This window comes from Cavia porcellus, unplaced genomic scaffold (assembly GCF_034190915.1).
Source record: "Cavia porcellus strain 051 isolate PalLab524CR breed Dunkin Hartley unplaced genomic scaffold, mCavPor4.1 scaffold_23, whole genome shotgun sequence".
In the NCBI taxonomy this organism is placed as follows: Eukaryota; Metazoa; Chordata; class Mammalia; order Rodentia; family Caviidae; genus Cavia; species Cavia porcellus.
Window position 1 is genome coordinate 40,740,501 of NW_026947506.1, and position 20,949 is coordinate 40,761,449.

General features: G+C 46.6%; 1 protein-coding gene across 2 annotated transcripts in view; it reads left to right on the plus strand.

Annotated features, from left to right (window-relative positions):
• Positions 1-20,949, plus strand: part of Col26a1 (collagen type XXVI alpha 1 chain) — a 143,775-nt gene that overhangs the window by 35,991 nt on the left and 86,835 nt on the right. The gene's annotated exons all lie outside the window — the stretch shown is intronic.

The following is a 20,949-nucleotide window of genomic DNA, read 5'->3' on the forward strand; positions in this document are numbered from 1 at the left end:
CTGCGAGCACCCAGTGTGGACTCTAACGCGATGCACGCCACCTGTGACGTCAGTCCTCTCACCTAAAACACGCCTGCGCAGCAGCGCCCACTTGCGGGTGACTGCAAATTGAGTACGGACCCAGGCCAAGGTAACTCACTCGTGGCACTGACCATAGCTGGGCCATGATAAAATGGAGGTCAGGTCCCTGACCATCTTGGGCCACTGCCGGCCGAGATCAGCAGCACCCTGTCCCTGGGACCTTGCTCGGGGTGTGTGGAGCCCAGCGAGGCGCAGATGGGCTCTGGCCGGCTTTGTTTAGTTTTCCAGATTCCCGTTCTGCATTTGGTGGTTGTGATTACGAAGAAAGGTGATCTATTAAAAATCCGCGTATTGGGGCTGGGGATTTAGCTCAGCAGCATAAGCGCCTGCCTTGCAAGCAGGCAGTCGTGAGTTCGATCCCTGGTACCGATAAAAACGAAAAAGACCAAAAAAAAAAAAAAAATCCACGTATTGCAGAACTGAATATGGCACAAAGTGAGCATGCTTTCCTTTCCCAACTCCATTGCTACGACCCCGCTAAATGTTTCCATTCTAGATGTTTTCCCCACTTCATATTCCATAATTCCCGGAACTGTCCTCTATCCAGAGAATTTTCTTTGCTTTTCCTCCCAGAAAAATACTTTGGGTTCATTTCTCATGGGGCCACCTTTTTAACACCCATGTAGTATTTCACCATTGGCAAGGACCATTGTTTATTTCCCATGTCTTTGACAGATACATGTTTAAGGGTTTCCTAGGTTTTGCTTTTACAGATTGCACATCGAGTATCACTATATGTGTATATGTATGTTTGTAGAACTTTTTTTTAAACTTTGTTTTGGAATATATATATATATATATTTTTTTTGGTACTGCTAATCAAACTCATGACCTTGTGGTTGCCAGGCAGGTGCCAGTGCCACTGAGCTAAAGCCCCAGCCCTATTTTGAAATAATTTTAAGTTTGTAAAATTAGTAAGTGAAGTTTCTCTGTACCTATACCTTTCACTTGGCTTCCTGTAAGGTGAACAACCTGCATAACCACTGTACAGATAATCAAGTCAGTAAGTTGAATGACACCATATTATAGATAGGCCCTCTTTAGATTTTGTCAGCCGTCCCCATAATATCCCTTTCCAAACTGGGGTTAATGATGTACCCCTTTAATCCCAGGTGTTGAGAAGCTGAGGCGGGGGGGGGGGGATCATTCTGAGTTCAAGGCCAGCCCGAACTACATAGTGAGACTGTCTCAAAACAAACTAAATGAAACAAAGCAAACAAACAAAGCAAAACAAAACATTCTTTTCCACTGTGGGACCTGCCTTGCAATTAAACTGTTCTGGGTCCTTGGGTCAATGCATTTTCATGCCTCTTGTCTCTGTTTGGCAGTGTTGGCCTGTGGTTTTGTGACTCTTCTCTGACACTTCCTCATGATTAGATGGAGATGGTGCGTTTTCTGCAAAGACATGAAAAGTGACAATGGATCCACGCATAAGAGGTGCAGAGAGGTGATCCCGCTCATGACTGGCGGTGTGGACTTGGGTCACTTGGTCAAGGGGACATCTGCTGGATTTCTCCACTGTTGTGCAATGCTTTCCTCCTTTGACCTTTGTATGTGCCATTATCCCTGCATGTCCGTGGTGCATTGACCAGCCCACGACCTCTCCCAGACTCCAAAGTCCACAGAGATTTGAGTTCCTTCAGGGGAATGGCTTGATGCTTGCACAGCACCTGCACGCATCCTCCCAGCGCTTCACCAGCTGTGGACGACTCCTGGTGTCCAGTGCAATGCACACACTCGTGTGTAAATCGCACCATACTGTAGTATTTTGGGAAGGACTCCCCAAAAAATGCCTTCGTGTAGTCAGTACAGATGCAATTTGTTATTGTTTTTGTTTTTTGAGGCAGGGCCTCACTATGTAATTCAGACTGGACTTGAACACTACATAGCTCAACCTGGCCTTGAATTCACGGCTATCCTCCTGCCTCAGCCTTCCAGGTACTGGGCTTACAGGTGTGCACCACCAACTCAGCTTACAGATGTAATTTAAAAAATTTTTTTCAATAGTCAGTTGGTTGAATCTGAAGGTACAGAACCATGGGTGGGGAGAGCCAACTTAGTGTTGTGGGGAGATATTTTGAACCTATACAAATACCTTATTTCTCATTATACTTTACCCATTAGTTTTTGCGTGCTTCTGGCTTCTGGCCCAAACAGTGATTGCTCTGCTGTTTGCTGGGTGGTGATTTTTCTATTTTCATTGTTTTTTAATAGAAGACTTCTAGCAGGGTGTGTGTGGTGCACACTTCTCATCCCAGCTACGCGGGAGGCTGAGGCAGAAAGGTTGAAAGTTTGAGATCAGCCTGGGCAACTTAGTGAGACTCTTGTCTCAAAACAAAACAAAACAGAGAACACTTTTTTAAAAAGGAGAAAGGAAAGGCAGATCAGCTAATTTTATTGAATTGCTCTCCTTGTCCGCAGCATTTTCAAACGATAATTGATTTTCATGGTTCCCCTCTGCTTTATGACCTCAGTTAACAATCTGAAAAATGTTTTAGGAGCTTCCGTGTGGGTGTTTGCTGGTCTTTGGGGAAGGTCTTCTCTCCTCTCAAGGGGTAAGCGCCAAGGAGAGGGCTTCACAGGGGACGCATGCGTGTTGTGAAAGTTTTCCCTTTGCTCAGAGCTCGCTGGTGGGAGCCGATTCCACCGATGTTGTTGCTTGTTAAGGAAGGAGGGGTCAGTACCCTTCTTTCTCACTGGTGACTCATAACTGAGCTAGAATTGGGCACAGCCCCTCTTACGAGGCCTTGGGGCTGCTGCCTGGGCAGGGAGGTTATAGTTCTGCCGCCTGCTTCCTGAGCCACCTGGGGTCCCGTGTGCATTCTCATCGCTGGCCCCAGTTTTGCTGATTCCAGTTTTGCTGGCTTCCCCTCCAAGGGGCATTTGGTTTGTAGGAGGAACTTCCTCTCTGGTCTCCCCTGGGAGACTTCACCCTCCACCAGCCCCTTTGTGTCTGCTGTGACATTCCTCAAGGTCACAGAAGAGCAGCATTGGCTCCAGGCATCACATCTCATGCAAGAGTGTCACAAAGGGACCAGGGGTTTAGCTCAGCTGTAGTGAGTTTGATTCCCAGTATGAAAAAAAAAAAAAAAAAAAAAAGAATGTTAAGAAAAGAAAAAAGAAAAAGAGGAAGGGGAGCAGGACACAATTTTTTCCTATCACAAAGGACAGTCTTTTCTAGAAGTTCTAGTAGCCAGGATTGGCCCTCTGAGCCTCAGTGTCCCCAACTCTAGATGGAAGTGATAGAAAGCTACCTCAAGATGGTTTGAAGATGAGGGGATAGGGAAGACATATATGAGTTTGGCTGTAATTTGGCTGAGACTGAATCAGAAGTGGACTCCAGTGCAGCACAGGCCCCCAGACTTCCTGGAGTGGGTCCGGCCTGGGTACGCCTGGGCATGCCTTCCCCCAGCAGCAGCCCACTCCTGTGCCTTTGCTTAGATCCCGGTTGCCTGCCATGTCTGGCCGCATTTCAACCGCAGTGTTTACATGGACCTGTTCCGGGGTTTATCTTTCTTGTTCATTTGCTGCCCACTTTTCTGAAGCTGTGTGGGGTCCAATTTTGGTTCTCTCCATCCTTGGAAGTTCTTCGGGTGCTTTGATTTGCATCTGCCCAGAAGCTCTGTGGGGAAACAAGAGAGGGTGTGAGCCTTGTGGGTGGATGGGGCAGAACTGCGTCTCCTGGAGCCCCTCTTTTCAAGTCCTGCCATTGCTGTGGTCGCGGTGTGGACCACTGATGCTTTGTTGCCATGACAACGCAGACACACAGGCACACACACGGCACGTTAGCACTCTGCACATGGACTGTTTCAGGACACAGTCATGACTCTTAACAACCATGGCTGCCTGATGAATTCCGTCTTAGCCTTGGGGTCCAAACGCAACTCTTCCCCTTGTGACACTGTTGCTTGCACCCCACGAGGCAGAGAGAGAAGCCCCTCAGGGGCCAGTGGTCACATTTCCTTGAGGGCAGAGGACGTCCATTTTCCTTAAATCTTCTGGTGCCTTGCCAGGGGAAGGGACTCATGAGCTCAGCAGTCTCACCACCCCCCACCTCCTCCCTGCCTCCCGCCTCTCCCAGCTCTTGGGGCTCTGACTCCCTGGGTGCTCCTTCCCCAACATAAGGAAATCTGTGTCCAGCTGGTCCCATAGCCAGAGGTGCACCAGACCAAACAAAAACTCAGTTTTAACAGAAGGTTCCTCCACGAGGAGGCTTATGGGAGGCCCAGCTGGAAATAAGACTGTAGAAGCCTACAGAGCCTTTGCATCTTCATACTTGTGGCTGTTTGAGAAACTGGAACTGAAGGGTCGGGTGGTCCCTTCCTGATTCCCTCCTGCAGTAATGAAGATGTCATCAGACAGGGAAGACATGGGGCCACAGCCTGGTTGTCAGGAGGAGAGTGGCTGGACACAAATGGTCAGTCTTGGAAGAGTGTATTAGGCTGTTTTCTGTTGCTATGACTAAAATGTTACATACAGCTTCAGAAAAGAGGGCAGGAAAATGGTCAAGAAAGAGTCCGTGAGGGAGAGGCTTCTGTCTGGGTTTTACTATGAGTGCATCAGTAACCATTAAGAGTTTTTGCCCCTACAGGTGGGAATTGCATATTGTCTTAGTTACTTTTCTCTATTGCTGTGACAACATACTTGAGGCCAAAAATTCAGGGAAGAAAGATTTATTTAGCTCACAGTTTGCGGAGATTTCAGTCCGTGATCAGCTGGCTCCAAGGCAAGGTAGTGCGGCAGAGGAGCATCAGTTCATGGCAGCAAAAAGCAGAAAAGCCACAAGAGCAAAAGGGAAGAAGGCAGGACAGGTCTGTCTGTCCCTTATGTCGTGTGCAGGGTCCCTTATATTGTATGCAGGGTATAGTGCTCACACCCATAATCCCAGCACAGCCTGGGATTATCAGTCACAAATGTGATACAGCTGTCTCTGAAAAGCACCACTCCCCATCGTGGCGGCATGAGGCTTTGGGGGAGACACCCAGACACAGACCATAACACACACACACACACACACACACACACACACACGAATGTTACAGCAATGGAGCCATAAAATGCATAACCTTTGGGGAATTGGATCTTATCACCCAGAACTCTCTGGAAATTCCTCCAGGTTGTTGAATGAACTACAAGTGTTTTCCTTCCTACTTGGTCTGTACTTGTCCATGGTATGAATGCATCACTTAGCTTAACCATTTGACCACTGAAAGACACCTTAAATTGTTTCCATTTCCTACTGTGAATAAGGTTGCCATAAAAAAATCCATAGCTTTTAATGTGAACATCTGTTTCTCTTTCTCTGGGTAAATGCCCAAGGGTACAGTCATTGGGTCATGTTTGGTTTTTAAAGAAACTGTCACACTCTTTTCCAGAGCAGCTACACTATTTCACATTTTACCAGTAATCCAGTTTCTCTGCATCTTTGCCAGCATTTGGTGTTGACACTATTTTTTTGTGTCTGATTCACTGTGGTTTTCTTTTGCATTTATCTAATGGTTAGTAATGTGGAACATTTTTTTCCCATGTGCTTATTTGCCAATTTATATTCTCTGTGGGTGAGATGTACTTTTATGTCTCTGCCCATTTTCTAATTGGGTTCTTTGTTGTTTCAGTGTTGTGTTGGGAGAGTTCTTTATATATCCTAGTTGCTAGTCCACAGGCAGGAGTGTGTCTTGCAAGTGGTTTATCCTCCCTGTGGCTTGTCCTCTTGCCCTCCCAACAATTTTGCAGAGCAAAAAATTTGTTTGGTGAAGTCCAATTAATCAGGTATTTTTTTTCTTTCATGGATCATGCTTTTGGTGTCAAATAAAAGATCTGTTTGCCTAGCCTTAGATCTGAAGATAGTCTCCTGCTTTTTTTTCTTTTCTAAAATCTTATAGTCTTATGTTTGAGTCTGTGATACATTTCAAGTGAATTTTTGCACAAGATATGAAGTTTGGGCTGAAGTTCATTTTTCTTCCATGGATGACTAATTTGTGCTAGCACCATTTTAAAGGCTATTCCTCCTTTCTTAAATTGCTTTTTCATCCTTGTGAAAAGTCATTTGAGCACATTTTTGTCAGCTCACTTTCAAGTTCTGGGTTTTAGTCCGTTGTTATAGTTAATTATTGTTCTGCCAATACCATGGGCCTGATTGATTATTATACTTGCACAGTGTCATGAAGTCTGGATGATTAAGTTTCTGGCTTTATTTTTCTTTTTGATAATTATTTTAACTATTGCTATAGTTTGGGTGGGTCCCCCAAAGGCTTGTGTGCAAGAAGCTTGGTCTTCAGTTTGAAAGTGTTGGGGTATGGTGAAACGTTTAGGAGATGGGGCCTGGTGGAAGGGATTCATTCTCATAGCATCCTGGTTTGTTCTTACGAGAGTTGGAATTACAAGCTTGGTGTTCTAATACATGCCTGTAATTTCAGCACTTCAGGAGGCAGGAAGATTGCAAGTTTGAGTCCCATTTGGGCAAATAGCAAGACCCTATCTCAAAATAAAAGATAAAAAGGGCTGGGGCTGCAGTGCAGTGCAAAAGCCTTGGGTTTAGTCCCCATCACCTACTCCCTTTTCTCCCCTCAAAAGAGTTGGAGTTGCTATAAAAAAATGTAAGCCTGGTCCCTGCGTTCCTGTATCCTTCTGTGTAGCCGAGTGATTGCTCTCAGATTTGCTTCCACCACCACGATGCCATCTTCCAAGAGGCCCTCAGCAGTCCCTGCAGAGACAGGGCCACCAGATCTTGGTCTTTCTGTTTCCAAAACTGTGAACTAAAGAAGTCTCTTTTTTAAATAAAGCACCCACACTCAGGTATCTTGTTACAGCAACAGAAAAGAGACTAAGACAAGTACTATGGTTTCTTCATCTTTTCAGCTAGAATTTTAGAATAATCCATATCTATCAGAAATCTTGATGAGATTTTGTAGGAATTGCATTAACCTGTCTATGGATTCAGGAAGAATTACTTCTTCCAGTCTAGGAACTGGCATCTGTTTCCATTTATGTAGTTTTAAAAAATTCTTTAATCTTTCTTCATTGATTCCTCTGGCTTCTTATAACTTTCATTAAATAAGCCCTGCACTTGTTTTGTTAGGTTTATACCTAGTTATTTATTTGAGTGACTATAAATGTTTTTCCATAAAAATTGTGAAATTTCATTTTGGGGTTTGATTTCTAGATATTCTTTCCCAGTGTATAAAAGTAAAATAGATACCTATGTGTCTGTCTCAGGTATCATGACTTTTCTAACTTTCAATTCAACAAGAGTGGAGAGACAACTTTGTCCCTTCACTTTGGAGGAGAATGCATTTCATTGCTAAGTACAGGGTGAATATAAGGTCGTTGCAGGTGATTTTTCCTTCAGTGGAGCTGAAAGCTGGCTAAAATGGCAATTATACTGATTGATTTTCAAATAGTGGGACAAGAGTTACATACCTGGGGTAAGTGCCACTTGGTGATAAGGTATAATTCTTTCTCCCATAGTGACAAATCTTCTTTGTGTGTGTGTGTGTGTGTGTGTGTTTTGGTACCAGGATCAAACTCATGACCTTGTGCTTGGCAGGCAGCCGCTTGTGAGGCTGAGCTATATCCCCAGCCTTTTGCTAATATTTTGTTAAGGATTTTTGTGCCTGTATTTATGACAGATACTGGTCTATGGTTCTCTTTTTTAATACTTTGTGTGTGTGGCTTTGGTATCAGGGTCATATTTGACACACACACACATACACACACATGCACGCACGCGTGCACACACACACACACACATACACACAAAGCCAAACAACCACCACAAAACATGAATAAAGAAGTGTTCTCTTATTTTCCAGAACAGTGTGTGTATTGTGCTTTTCTTTTAAATATTTGTTAGAATTCTCTAATGAAATCTACGAGCCTGGACATTACTTTTTTTGAGTTTTAAAGCTACAAATTCAATTTCTTTAATAGTTACAGGGCTATTAAAATAATCTATTTCATATTGAATGAGTTGTGGTAATGTGTTTTTATGAATTACAGTATAACCTGTGAAGGCGCAGTTCAGAGTTTGCAGTGTCAGTCGTTTACGGATTTTTCCTTAGAATTTAACTAATAACTGCTTACGAAACTCCCCCGCAAGCAATTTCATGGAAATCCCACATGTCCTTGGCAATTGTTTCTTTCGCTGGAGGTTTGCAAGTAGCCAATCCAAGAGCGTTAGTCAGTTCTCCTTGCTGCTGATTGGCTACTGCCCTGTAACTCTTTTCCGCCAGCATTTCTGCATCACCACAGGTTGCTGTATCGCACTAGCTAGCGCCAGTCTTCTCGGTTTTGTTGTTATGCGGGCCTTATGATCTATCCCTAAATTGCCACCAACACACCCTGCAATTTCTAAGGCTTTATTAATACAGTTTTTTATTAAATTAAATTAAATTAAATAATTGCTGCAAATTAGGATTTAAACTATAAAAATCGGCATTCATAGATATTTTTCTGACCACTTCTGAAATCCGTAGTTTTTCACAATTCACAGGTGAGCCAGGACTGTAATTCCCCCCGAATTTTAGGAGTCCACTGTAGTGTCTTGCATTTAAGTTGTTTGATGTAAAAATAGAGTAGTAACCTCTATTTAATTTCTGTCATCGGTAATAATTTATACTTTCTTCTTTTTGTCAGTTTTGCTAGGAGATACTTTTATTTCATAAATCTCAAAAATTTAGCTTGTGGCTTTATTAATTAATTTTTTGCTTCTATTGTTTCTGTTTTTCATTTTTCTTGCTCTCTCTTTTTTTTCTCTCTGTCTCTTTCAGTCATGGGGATTGAATACACTCCCTTTGCACTGAGCTACATCTCCAGCCCTTTTTTAGTTTTTATTTTGAGACAAGCTTTCACTAAGTAAGTTACTCAGCCTATGTTAGAGTTTGCAATCCTTGTGCCTCAGCCTTCTGCTGGGATTACAGGTGTGACACAAGTGTATTATTTCATTATCACTATGAATACTATTAACCACACTATGACATTACTGTCATGTATAATCCAAACACTAACGTCAGAGATGCTGAAATGCTCCCTCTGTGTTAAACCTGCGTGAAGACACACAATCTAACCGAGTCCTCAGAACATAGCTGTGAAAGTCACAAGTCTATAGTTGGCTTTGGGGTTGAAGAGATGGAAAAGCAGAGCTGCCCTTAAGTGGTTCTGAGCCTTACAGATGGGACAAGGAAGCCTGAGCATCCTGAGAGACGAGTGTCAGGATTGAGGAAGGAAGGGAGAGCAGAGCTGTCCCCAGTCCTTCTGCGAGGTCCCCTAGGAGTGAATTTTGGATTTGGCCGCGTGGGTCACTGGGGACCTGGCACGTGCAGTTCAGGGGAGTGGGAGGGAGAGGGCTGAAGTGATATGGCAGGGGGAGGGTGGCTGGGAGACGGGGAAAGTGGAGACCTGGAGAGGAGAAAGCTCTGGAAAGAAGTTTTGCTCTGAAGGGAATAAGGAGCAGGACCTTAGCTGAGGCCCTGGGCCAGGGGAGATGGTCTGATTGTCTCGAAGGTAGGAGATGGGAGTGGCCCCGGGAGGAGGACAGTGACCACAGTGTCTTCATTTGGTTCTCCCAAGACTTGCTCCAGCTTCTGGTACACACAGGCATTCAGCAAAGCCCGTGACAAGAAAGAAAAATTTACACACACACACACACACACACACACACACACACACACCGAGTGATCCAAAATAATACAATGAGTGTTTACATTGAAACATACATAAAAGACACACAGCCACGAATCCCCCTCGAAACACCTTCCCCCTTGCTTTGAACACACTTACACCATCGTTTTTACCTCTTTCTGAAGCAGTTCTGCAAGTCCTCTTTCGTGAGTGTCTTTCTAAAATGTGATGGGAAAAAAAACCACAGCGAATGATGGTTCCAAGAGCCATGCTACAGAAAGGCAGGCTCATAAAGACATGGCAGTGTGTTCTCTTCCACCTTAGTCACCAGATCTGGGACGGTGTGACTTCTGGCTCTTCCCCAAAGTCAAAATGGCCATGAGAGGTAAGTGTCTTGAATGGAATCAGGACATTGAGACAGCCAGGATGGCCCAAGTAAAGACACTCAGGACAGAGGACTTCCAGAACTACTTCAGAAGGCGGCAAGAACAATAGGGCAAGTATTCTGAGGAAGATTCATTGCAATGTATTTTTCACTGTAATAAATTAAAAAAAAATTTAAACTCAATATTTTTTCAATCACACACATATGTATATGAGGTTTCCTGCATAATTTGCATTTTCCTATTCTGATTTTTATTTTGGGTTTTTGTAGTTGGGTACATTACAAGTAGGGTGAGACTGCCACCCAAAACTAATGGTCCCTGACCAATGTAGGGCCCAAAGTCTGGGTTTGGAGTCTAGCGATTCACCAGCATGGTGCAGGCAAGGGGGCTCCTGCCTGGTCTTTGCAGGGTATACTGGGGTGTTGGCATTGCCCTGGGTCCGCAGTCATCTGTTTAGTTTCTCTTTCAGGACTCACTGAGCCAGTGCCAGGCACTCATGTGTAGAAAGGACACAACCCTCTCCTTAGTCCTCATGGGTGTGTGTATGTGCACTTGTGCCACGTGTGTATGGGATACAGGCTTACCAAAGACTCCCAGTGGTGAAGGAGTTTCCTGGGGTTTCCTAGGGAATGACATTTAAGCAGAGATCTGAGGATTAGGACTTGTAATTCAGAACAGCCTGTGAAACTGAGTGTGGGGGTCACACTTACAATCCCAGCACTCTGGAAGGCTGAGACAGGAGGATCAGAAGCTTGAGCATTTTCTTCCTTGCCGACCAGGTGGCTTCTTCTCCTGTCCTGCAGGCTCTGTGGCAAAGGGACCGGACAGGATTTCTCAGCATTCACTGGTGACTCAAAGGCAGGGAGGACAAGCTAGACCTCCTTTCTCTGTGCCTCAGTTTCTCTTTCTTGGCAGTGGTGATCTCCAGCTGTTTTAGAAAACCTCTGGCTTGTGCTGCGTTCTTTGCAAGAGGGCAGGGGGGGTGGTGACAGGAGTCACTGACACTGCCCTTGGCCCCCAGCCCCTTGATCAGCTGGCAGGATTGAGCTGGCACGGGGGCCTGCTGGACACTGAGGAACAAGTGCCAGGGACGCGGGGGTTGTGTTTCCTCCGCCAGGCTCCCCCCTGCCCTTGGCTGCCTCTCCAGCCCCTCCTGCCCCTCCGAGGTCTTTGATGGCATTAGAGCCAACCTTTTCCAGATGTGTGAGTGGAGGGGTTCTCCGGAACTCTCTGGGGCTCCATATGCCTCCTCCTTCCCCTCTGCCAGACGGCCCCCTGCCAGCCAGCCTCCCCCTCTGCTTGCCTGCTACTTGGAGAGATGCCCCACCGCTGGGATTTAGGTATTTTCTTAAGACTTGGCCTCCCCCACCCCATCCTCAGCCCTCCTGTGGGGTCCCAGAGCTCAGACCCAGCAGGGGAATCTTGTCTGAGCCACATCCCCTGCCCCTGCCCCTGCCCCTGCCCCCAGTGGCCTGGACTATAGTGGGAAGGGAGGCTGGGCCGGAAGAGGTCTTCACTGTTCTAGCCATCTGGCACCTGGGAGTGACTAGCTTGGATGCTGTGGGGCCTGGAAGCCAGAGACCATGCTCCCTGCATCCTACATCTGAACTGTGCTGGGACAAGGCCTTCCATTCCCACTGGCCACTGCTGTTAATCAGGAGGCTAATAATCCTCTGTTCTCCCCTTGAAGCTCTCACTCGTTTCCTGTTGAGACTCCAGCCTGTCTCACTACTTCCCGTCTGCTCCTCCTCACTGAGGTCCCTGGTGAGGAAGTGGGGGCCCAGGCAGGAGGAGGTGGGGAAGAGGCAGGCATGGAAGCCTGAATGACTTAAGCCAGGGAGGGAGGATGCACCAGGCTCCCGCAGACAAGGTCTCTGGGCTGTTAGTTGTTTCCAGTGAGGGACACCTGGATCTTGGTACCTCATGATGCTCTAAGGATGTCACCTGTGGACCTGGGAGCTATGGCTCCTACTTACCTCATTCCAGTGACAGGCATCATGTTCGACCTGGACACAATTTCTGCAGATCTCTGCTCACATGACCTTGTGCACTGGGCTAACTTTGGGGACACATGGGACTTGCCTACAAACTTCCAGGACAGTCATGGAGTGGCTACAGCCTGTGGCCAGGTCCCTGGGGTCTATTCCAGACTTCAACATGGTGCATTGTCCAGTAGGTGAGAACCTACCCACTGGTGCTGTGAGGGCCAACGCATACCTGCAGGGCCTTAGCTTGATCCTCTGTAAAATGGGGCTGTTTATCCCCTTTCCTGAGCAATACCCCAGGCAGGTCTCTTCCTCTCCCATCTCTCTCTCTCTTCCCATCAGGCATAGGCGGTGTCTCTTGAAGGCAGATTATAGGGCTCCTCTGTGTACAACCGTGGGTGGCCTCCCCATGGGCGAGAGGGGCTGTCTGTGGAGAGGCAGGAAAACCACATCTCGTCTTCTGTTTATTTTTTAATCTACAGAAGAAGAGAGAAATGAAGCACTGCTGCTTTGTAATAGATGCAAATGCAGTAAGTAAATAGCATGTGCACACATTAACATCACAGACCGCAGGCAGAGTTATTTCTCGCTCAGGAGTGAAGCCTGGGAAGCTGGGGCAGCTCTGGTCCATCTGGCATCTACAGCTGAGTCCAGCCTCCTGGCTTGTGTTCTGGGACTTCCCAGCCTGGCCTGAGAGCTACTCTGTCTGCCCTTTAGAACAGCTACTCTACCGATGCACACACAGCACCTCAACCTCCTGCACCCTTGTGGCCCCGGTCACTTGCTTGTCTTATCTCATCAGATGTCCCCTGATGGTCTCCCGTGTGGGAAGCCTCTTTGTCTTTGTGTGTGTGTGTGTGTGTGTGTGTGTGTGTGTGTGTGACTCTGGAGATCGAACCCAAGGCCTTTGCACTGAGCTGTATCTTGAACCCTTTTTATTTTTTACTTTGAGACAGGGTCTCACTAAGTTGTCCAGGCTGAACTCAAACTTGTAATCCTCTTGCCTTAGCCTCCCAGGGCATTGGGATCACAAGCCTGATGAAAGAATCTGTGCCCTGCTCCTTCATCCTCCAGTCCTTGGTTTCCAGAGCCATGCTCTGCCTCACGCCTGGACTCTTCCAGAGAGCAACTGGGGCCCCCGGGGGTAGGTCACTGTTCATCATGGTGGCATTGTGCCTACCCATCAACTGCATGTAGACAGAGTTTGTGTCCTTTTCTTGTTGATTTGTGTGGTTTCTCTTTTTCTCCTTTGATTCTCTTATTCATGTTCATGTATTACTATATATAATCAAATAGATGAAAAAGAATATACAATCAGTCATGAGGTCTGCAATTGAGCCTGTGGCTTGATAGAAGAGACAGACATCAAATCAAATGATGTGTAGGTGGGTATATAATTTTAAGCGTTTGGAAAAGAAGCCTAGGTTATTTGAGAGAGTAAGTCATGAGGATCCAGCTAGAGAGAGCGGACTGAGAATAGTTCGGTCATGGAGGGTCTCTCTGAGAGGGAGGCACTTCCGGGTCTGCACTGCAGCTGCTTTGCAGCTGGGGCAGAAGAAAGAGATGTGTAAGCTCTTATGTGGCTGGTGGAGTTCTGAGCTGGGGGAGAGACAAGCAGGTAGGTGACCAAAATGGGTACTGCTGCATCTTCTAGGTCCTCATGACCGTATTCAGGAAGCCGGAAAATGTTCTTTAGTGGGACCACTAGGTGAGTGTGGTGGAGTATACCTATAATCTCAGCGCTTTGCAAGGCTGAGGTAGGAGGATCCTAAGTTTGAGCCCATCCTGGACAACTCAGCAGTTTAACAAGATCTTGTCTGACTAAAAGAAAAATTAAAAAGGTCTGAGTATGTAGCTAAGTGTGAAGGACCTGGGTTCAACCTCTGGTAGTACCAGAAAACAAGCAAAACTCCTCTGGGGGGAATCCGAGAAGCCTTTTCTGATCTCTCAGTTACCCAGGTGGGAGGCAGGTAGCAGCCAATGGGGGCCACCACATGCTGTTGGGGGGGGATCAGGTTGGTGACTGACCCTTCCATTTCCTGATGATGCAGTGCTGTGCCTGCCTGCTGTCTAGCCTCTAGCTATTATGTGTTCTTTACATTCTTGTAGATTTTATAATTGGCCTTGTACTTTTTGCAAAAAGAAAGCACTGGGATATTTATCAAGATTACACTGAATCTATAGATTCCATTTGTAGCAAACTGATTCCTCAATAATATTGAATCTTCCTATCCATGAACATGGTATAACTTGCCGTGTACTTAGGTCTTGCTTAATTTTTCTCATCAGTGTATGGGTTTTTGTGGAATTCACTCCTAGGTATCTATATTGGTCTGCTCATGTTGGAAAAATACCATAGACAAGATGACTTAAGTAGCAGAAATTTATTTTCTCACAACTTGGGAGGCTGGAAGTCCAAGACCAACTTTCTGCCTAATTCTATTTGTGCTGAGGGTTCTCTTCCTGGTTTGCAGACAGCCACCTTTTCTCTATATTCTTACACAGCATTTCCTTGGGGTGTTGATAGGTTAAGAGAAGGGAGGCTCTTGGATGTGTCTTCTTGGAATAACACCAAGAAAAATTCTGTACATGGTCGTACAAATGAGATTTTTTCCCAAATATTTTCAGTGGTAGGTGTTTGAACCCACAGCTGTAGACATTGCAGATACAGATGGCTCACTATATATTCCTTTTAATATGTTTTTATTGTATATGAATATGCATTATGAGCAATGAGAAAAATAGAAATCACATAAATCAAGACACAAATCAACAAGAAAAAGCCATAAGATCCAATTTAAAAGTGTACAAAGCCAGGGGGCTTGGGATTTAGCTCAGCGGCATAAGTGCCTGCCTTGCAAGCAGGCAATCGTGAGTTCCATCCCTGGTACTGATAAAAATGAAAAAAAGACAAAAAAAAGTGTACAAAACTTGAACAGGACTGCACAAAGGAAGATACCCAAATGACAAACATAAAAAAGGGACTTAGCTTTATTTAGTCAACAGGAACTGCAAATGGGAACCATGAAAAAAAATTACTACACACACTCGAGAATGACTAAGTTTCAAGACACTGGCAGCATCCAATGTTGGCAGGGATGTGGAGCATCCGGAACCTTCCCAAACCCTCCCGTGCTGTCGCTCAGCATGGAAGCAGGTTCACCCAATCAGGTTGGAAAGCTTTTGTAGTGACTACTGAGACTGAACATCTATCTATTTTCTGGCCCATCAGTTCTATTATGAGCTTATATCACAGAGAAATGAAAACCCATGTCCAAAAAGACTTGTACAAGAATGTTCATAGACTCTTTGCTCATCATAGCTCAAAACTGGAAAAATTCAAATACCCATCAACAAGAATACGATCAGATATGTATCATTTATATAGTGGAGTTTTTTTTACTAATAAAAGGTCCAGATATCAATACATTTAACAATATGAATGAATATCAGACATAAAGGGTGAGCAGAAGAAGGAGACCATAGGATTTCTTTTGTATGAAGGTAAATGTAGGATTTCTTTTGTATGAAGTTCTAGCTCAGGCAAAACTGATCCATGGTGAGAGACGTCCAAATAGGGGTTGCCTCTGGAGCCAGAGAATTGACAAGAGAGGTTTTGTTTTGTTTTGAAACAGAATCTTGCTGTATAGTGCTGGCTGGTCTTGAACTTACAATGTAGCCCAGGCTGCATTGCAGAGATCCCTCTCCACCAAACCTGGCTTAGAGGAGGATTTTTTTTTTTTTTGTCCTTTTTGAGAAAGGTCTCGCTACGCAGTTCAGTCTGGTCTGGAGCTCACTTTGTAGCCCAGGCTGGCCTCGAATTTGTAACAATCCTCAGCCTCCCGAGTCCTGGGATTACAGGCATGTGCCATCACACCCAGTTTTGGAGGGGGATTTTTGAAGGAAGGCTGGGGAGCACAGAGGCAAAAGTTCACTAAGTTAAACACTGGATTTATCTTTTCTACTGCATGTAAACTATATTTCAATAAAAATGAGCAGTGAATTCAGTGCTTTCCTGCTTAGCACGTCCCAGTGTGGCTCATATGTTCACATGTATGGTTCTGTCATTTGTGCTATTCTTCACACCCCTTCCAGCCATGTGCCATGGCAGAGTGGAGTCCATGCCTGCCTTTCTCCTTCTCATATTCCTGTTGCCTGCACAAAGAGGCTCTTGGCAATTGTTTGCTGAGTGAATAAATGAGTGCAGGATTATAACAAGCTCAGAATAAGATGTGTGGGAGAAGAGCGGCAGGGAGGGAGCCTATGGACTCTGCCCTGGGGACAGAGCTGCTTCATAGTGGAAGGAACATTTGAGTAAAACTCTGAAAGCTCCTTGGGCTTTTCTCAGGCAGGCAGCGGAGCCTGCATGTGCAAAGGCACTGGGGCCAAGAACGTCACAGCCCTGGTGTTTGTGCTATGAGGGTGGTGGCAGCCCTGCTGCTGGTGATAGGAGGAGGGGAGGACGAGAGCTCGGCAGTGCCTTATCAGCCAGCCTAATGGATTTGGTCTTTAGTCTATGGGAGCCATGGAAGCTTTGGAGAGTGGGTTGTCACCAAGCTGGATCTGCATTTTACAATTGCCAACTGGATCCCAAAGGCATTCTATTATTATTTTTGTGCTGGGGATCAAACTCATGACCTTGTGCTTGCCAGGCAGGTATTTATGCCCTGGTGAGGTTTCTTTTCAAATTATTTCTTTTTTTTTTTGTCTTTTCCCTTTTTATCGGTACCGGGGATCGAACTCACGACCGCCTGCTTGCAAGGCAGGTGCTTATGCCGCTGAGCTAAATCCTGCCTCGCCTAGGCTGGGTGACGGGCCACCACATCTAAATCTGCCTTTGGTATCCCAGTGACTCCCAAGGTTCTACCAAGCTGAGCTACCGGCCTGCTGGTCGGTGAAGTGGCGCCACCTACTGGCACGCCCCAACCTGGATTTTATAGGTCATCTGGTTCCTTTGCAGCCTTCTGGACCCAGAACAGCAGGATCCCGTCCCAGGCCTGGGGATGCAGGGCAGGAAGAGAGCTTTTGAGGAATGAGTTCTCCTTTGAGTGCAGCGGGTGAGACTGGGATCCTCATGCAGCTGCTGGGATGAAAAGTGTTTCCTCTGTACTAAATAAAAATGCACTAGAGAGACTGGATACCGGAACCGATCCTACTTCCACTGCCTTCCAGCACTGTGACTTGTAAAGTTCTTTAACACTTTGTGCCTCAGTTTCCCCATCTGTATATTGGGGATAACAATGGCATTCACTTGTTAGGGTTACTCTGCATCAACACAGTGCCTGAGTAATCACCTGTCTTGGTTACTTTTGTCTCATTGCTGAGATGAAATACCTGACACCCAACTGTCCAGGAAGGAAAGGTTTATTTAGCTCACAGTTTGTGGAAGTTGCAATCCTTAATCAGCTGGCACCAAGGCAGGGTGGAATGATGAGGGGCAACTGTGCAAGGTGGCAGAAGGCAGCAAAAGCAGCAGGAGGAGGGCAAGCTTCTTTTCTTCCCTATTTTGTAAGCAGGCCCCCCTGCCCCCAGGGCGGGTGTAGCACTCCCACCGTCTCAATGCCCTCCTCTTTCACAGGATGAGGATGTTTATGAAGTGAGAAGCCTGACCCCTTGCTGAGTCACTTAAACTTCTAAATGTCTCAAATTGGCACAGTCTATCAATCACTACACTAACTGAAGGCATTTTATTATTATTGTTACAAACAGCATCAGCGTTCAAGGTATGGACTGGGGTGCGAATGTCTGATGCCTCTGGGGCCTTGGGGATTGGAAGGTGAGGGCTGGCATGCGGCACTGGGATGGGGTGGGGGTGAGTGGAGGTGCTGTCCCAGCTGGAGAAGGGCCAGCGCAAGTGTCTCAGCATCTGGACTCTCCCTGTGATGAGGAGGATGCTGCAGGGAATGCAAAGTTGATCTGCAAGTTGCAAACCTTGCACAAACCTCGCAGCCAGCGTCTTGGTCTCCAGTGCATCCTCATCCTGCAGGCCAGGAGGGGAGTCTGAACGGTTAACTGTGCAAGTCTGCTTAGTGCGTTTAGGGCAGAGCCTGAAGGGCGCCTCAACCCATCCTGCTGAGATCTGCGGGCTGCATGTAATAAATCCTGTGACCTATCCCCTACCCTGGCCATCATCCCCAGATGGGTTCTGTAGCTTTTCTGATCTTTTAGTGGAAAGAACAACCTCATTCAAGAAACTTTTTCTTTCCCCTGAATTAAGGCTCCGTCCTCTTGCAGCTGGGCCTGTAGCAGCACGGGGTGGCTCGGCTGCCTCTCTCAGTTTTTATTTCTCACTTGTCAGTGATGACGAGGATACAGTGGCACAGGGAGGACAGGAGAGGCCCATGTGGTTGGGCTGCTGTCATCTGGCGCTGGGGACCCTGGGTGCACTCCTGTAACTATTGGCCCCTTTGAGGGAGTCCTTCTCAGATCTGCCAGGATGGCACTCGCCTGGCCTGGGCATCTCGGCCCTGCAGGACCCTCCCCCACCTGCCAGCTCATGCCCTTGCCCTGGGCCACAAGCTTTCCAGGACCCCTCCCTGCTGCCAGGTCATGTTCTCCAGGTGGTCCTCCTGAGGAGTCCCTCTTAAGACTTCCAAGTTGTGTTTTGGGGGCTCTGGGGTCCCACAGCACTGCCCTATCCAAGGAGGGTGGCTAGCAAAGGTCAGATTCATGGCTGCCAAACTCCCAGGGGACTGGGTAATGTCCACCCCAAAAGTGTTCTGGGAGCTGGGGGAAAACACCCCATTCCTCCTGGAGGATATTGGAGTGGGGCTTAACACATTCCTCAAGGGATGTGCACTCAGGTTATGGCAATTGACCCTTTCCTCATCCCCGTGAGTTTTGCTTTTTTTTTTTTTTTTTTCTTGATTGGGGATTGAATTCAGGGCCTTTGCACTGAGCTACATCCCTGGCTTTTTTTTTTTTTTTTTTATTTCTTATTTTGAAACAGAGTCTCATTGTCCAGCCTGGATTGGACTCATCTTTCTGTCTCAGCCTCCCTGAGTGCTGAAATCACAAGCGGGTGCCACCACGCCTGACTTGTGATTTCTTTATGTAGCTTGGAGTGATGACCCCGAATGGGGGAGAACCAGCTGCTTTTGACCTCACCCTGGACTCCTGGGTGCCTGTAGTATGGCTCTGAGCCTTTAGGACCCGTGACACTGGTGGTCCTGTGGTAAAGTGAGGAGGTGTAAGTGTCAGCTCCCGCTTGTGTGTAAGTCCTGAGAATGCGTTGGTGTGTTTACAAGTGTGCCACTGCATGTGAGTGTGTGCAGGAGTGTGAGGTGAGAGAACATACATCAACATTAGCATGTGAATGTGTGTTACGTGACTGTGCAAATGTGGGTTGTGAGTGCAGAAGTGTGTTTGAGCATGGGAATGAGAGTGTGCAAATGTGAGTGTGTTCGCAGTGCAGACGGTGTGTTTGAACCCAGGCTCACCGTCTGTCTGTCCCAGTCCAGGCTGTAAGGGCTGACTCGCCCTCCCCTGCCCGCCACCGCCTGGCCTGACGCAGTTGTTCCCCAGCTGGCCCTGCAGCTCTCTCTCAGCGGGGGCTGCTCCTCGCTGGAAGGTCCCTTCCCAGGCAGGGGGGCTGGTTGCCAGCATGCTGATGAAACATGAGTGAGAGGATTTTCAAGAAGAGAAATTAGTGGAACGGGATTTTCCAGAATCAGAGCCCTCTTCTGAAATCCAATTTTAGTTATTTCTTCAACTCCTAAGTTTTCCTGTCAACAGGGCATCTCTGGATGGCGCGCCTGCTGCTCCCAATTAATTCATCGTTTTCCCATTCACCGATTAATTTGCTCCATGTCAGCAGATTTAGCTTTCTGAAGTCATGCTGTTTCATTTTAAAGGGGAAGTTGTGCAAACACAAGCAAGCAGCAAAGTTATAATGATGCACGTAAAGCGAATAAGCAGAGCTGAACGCACCCCTTTATGAAATTCGGCTGCACATTTAATGTCCACTCTTCTTGACGTTTCACAAAATAGTATCAGACTTATTTGTAAGGACCACCTGGGTGTGATGGTATGCGCCTTTAATCTAGGACTTGGGAGGCTGAGGCAGGGGGATCGAAGGTTTGAGGCCAGCCTGGGTGACGCAGTGAGACCCTATCTAAAAAGCTGAGGTGGGAGGATTTCCACACTGGTGTGTGGTCCTTTACCATGGGGGTCCACAGTATTTTTCAGGAACTGTTTGAAATTTTATTTTAAATTTTATCTGTTTTTAAAAATTTAAACTTTATGTTTCACTTTTAAATTTTTTAAAGGCAGGAGTTGTGTATGCCTCTGTGTGTGTGTGTGTGTGTGTGTGTTTTGGTGGTAGCGAGGATTGGATTTAGGACCTTCACATAGTTCTTTTTCATTTTTTATTTTAGACAGAGTCTCGCTAAGCTGTCTGGGCTAGGCTGGAACCTGTGATCCTCCTGCCTCAGCCTCCCAGAGCATAGGGAATACAGGTGTGCCCTACCATGCTCAGTTTCGGGAGCTTTTTATTACTGTAAGCATCCCACTAATGAATTCAGAGATGTCATTGAAACGTCCAGGGATGTGGATATGACTGTGACCGCAGGGTGGCACAAAGTGCTTGCTCAGTACGTACTCATTAGACAAATCAAGCAGAAGGAATAATGCCAGGGAAAAGGTTAGAATCTGTGAGGGAGGGTGTTCGGAGGTTTGCCAGGCTTTAGTATTTTTCTTTTCTATATTTGCATCTTGCTCAATGTGCAGGACATTTCCCACGACAGGTGGCCACATTGGGAGAGGTGGAGAAAGACTGGGTCAGAAGGACCTTTAGATCACACGGCCAGTGAACGAGGCGCTGGGTGACAGGTCCACTGCTGGGTGCCCGCCCCCAGCCTGGGGTGAGCAGAGCAGTGTGG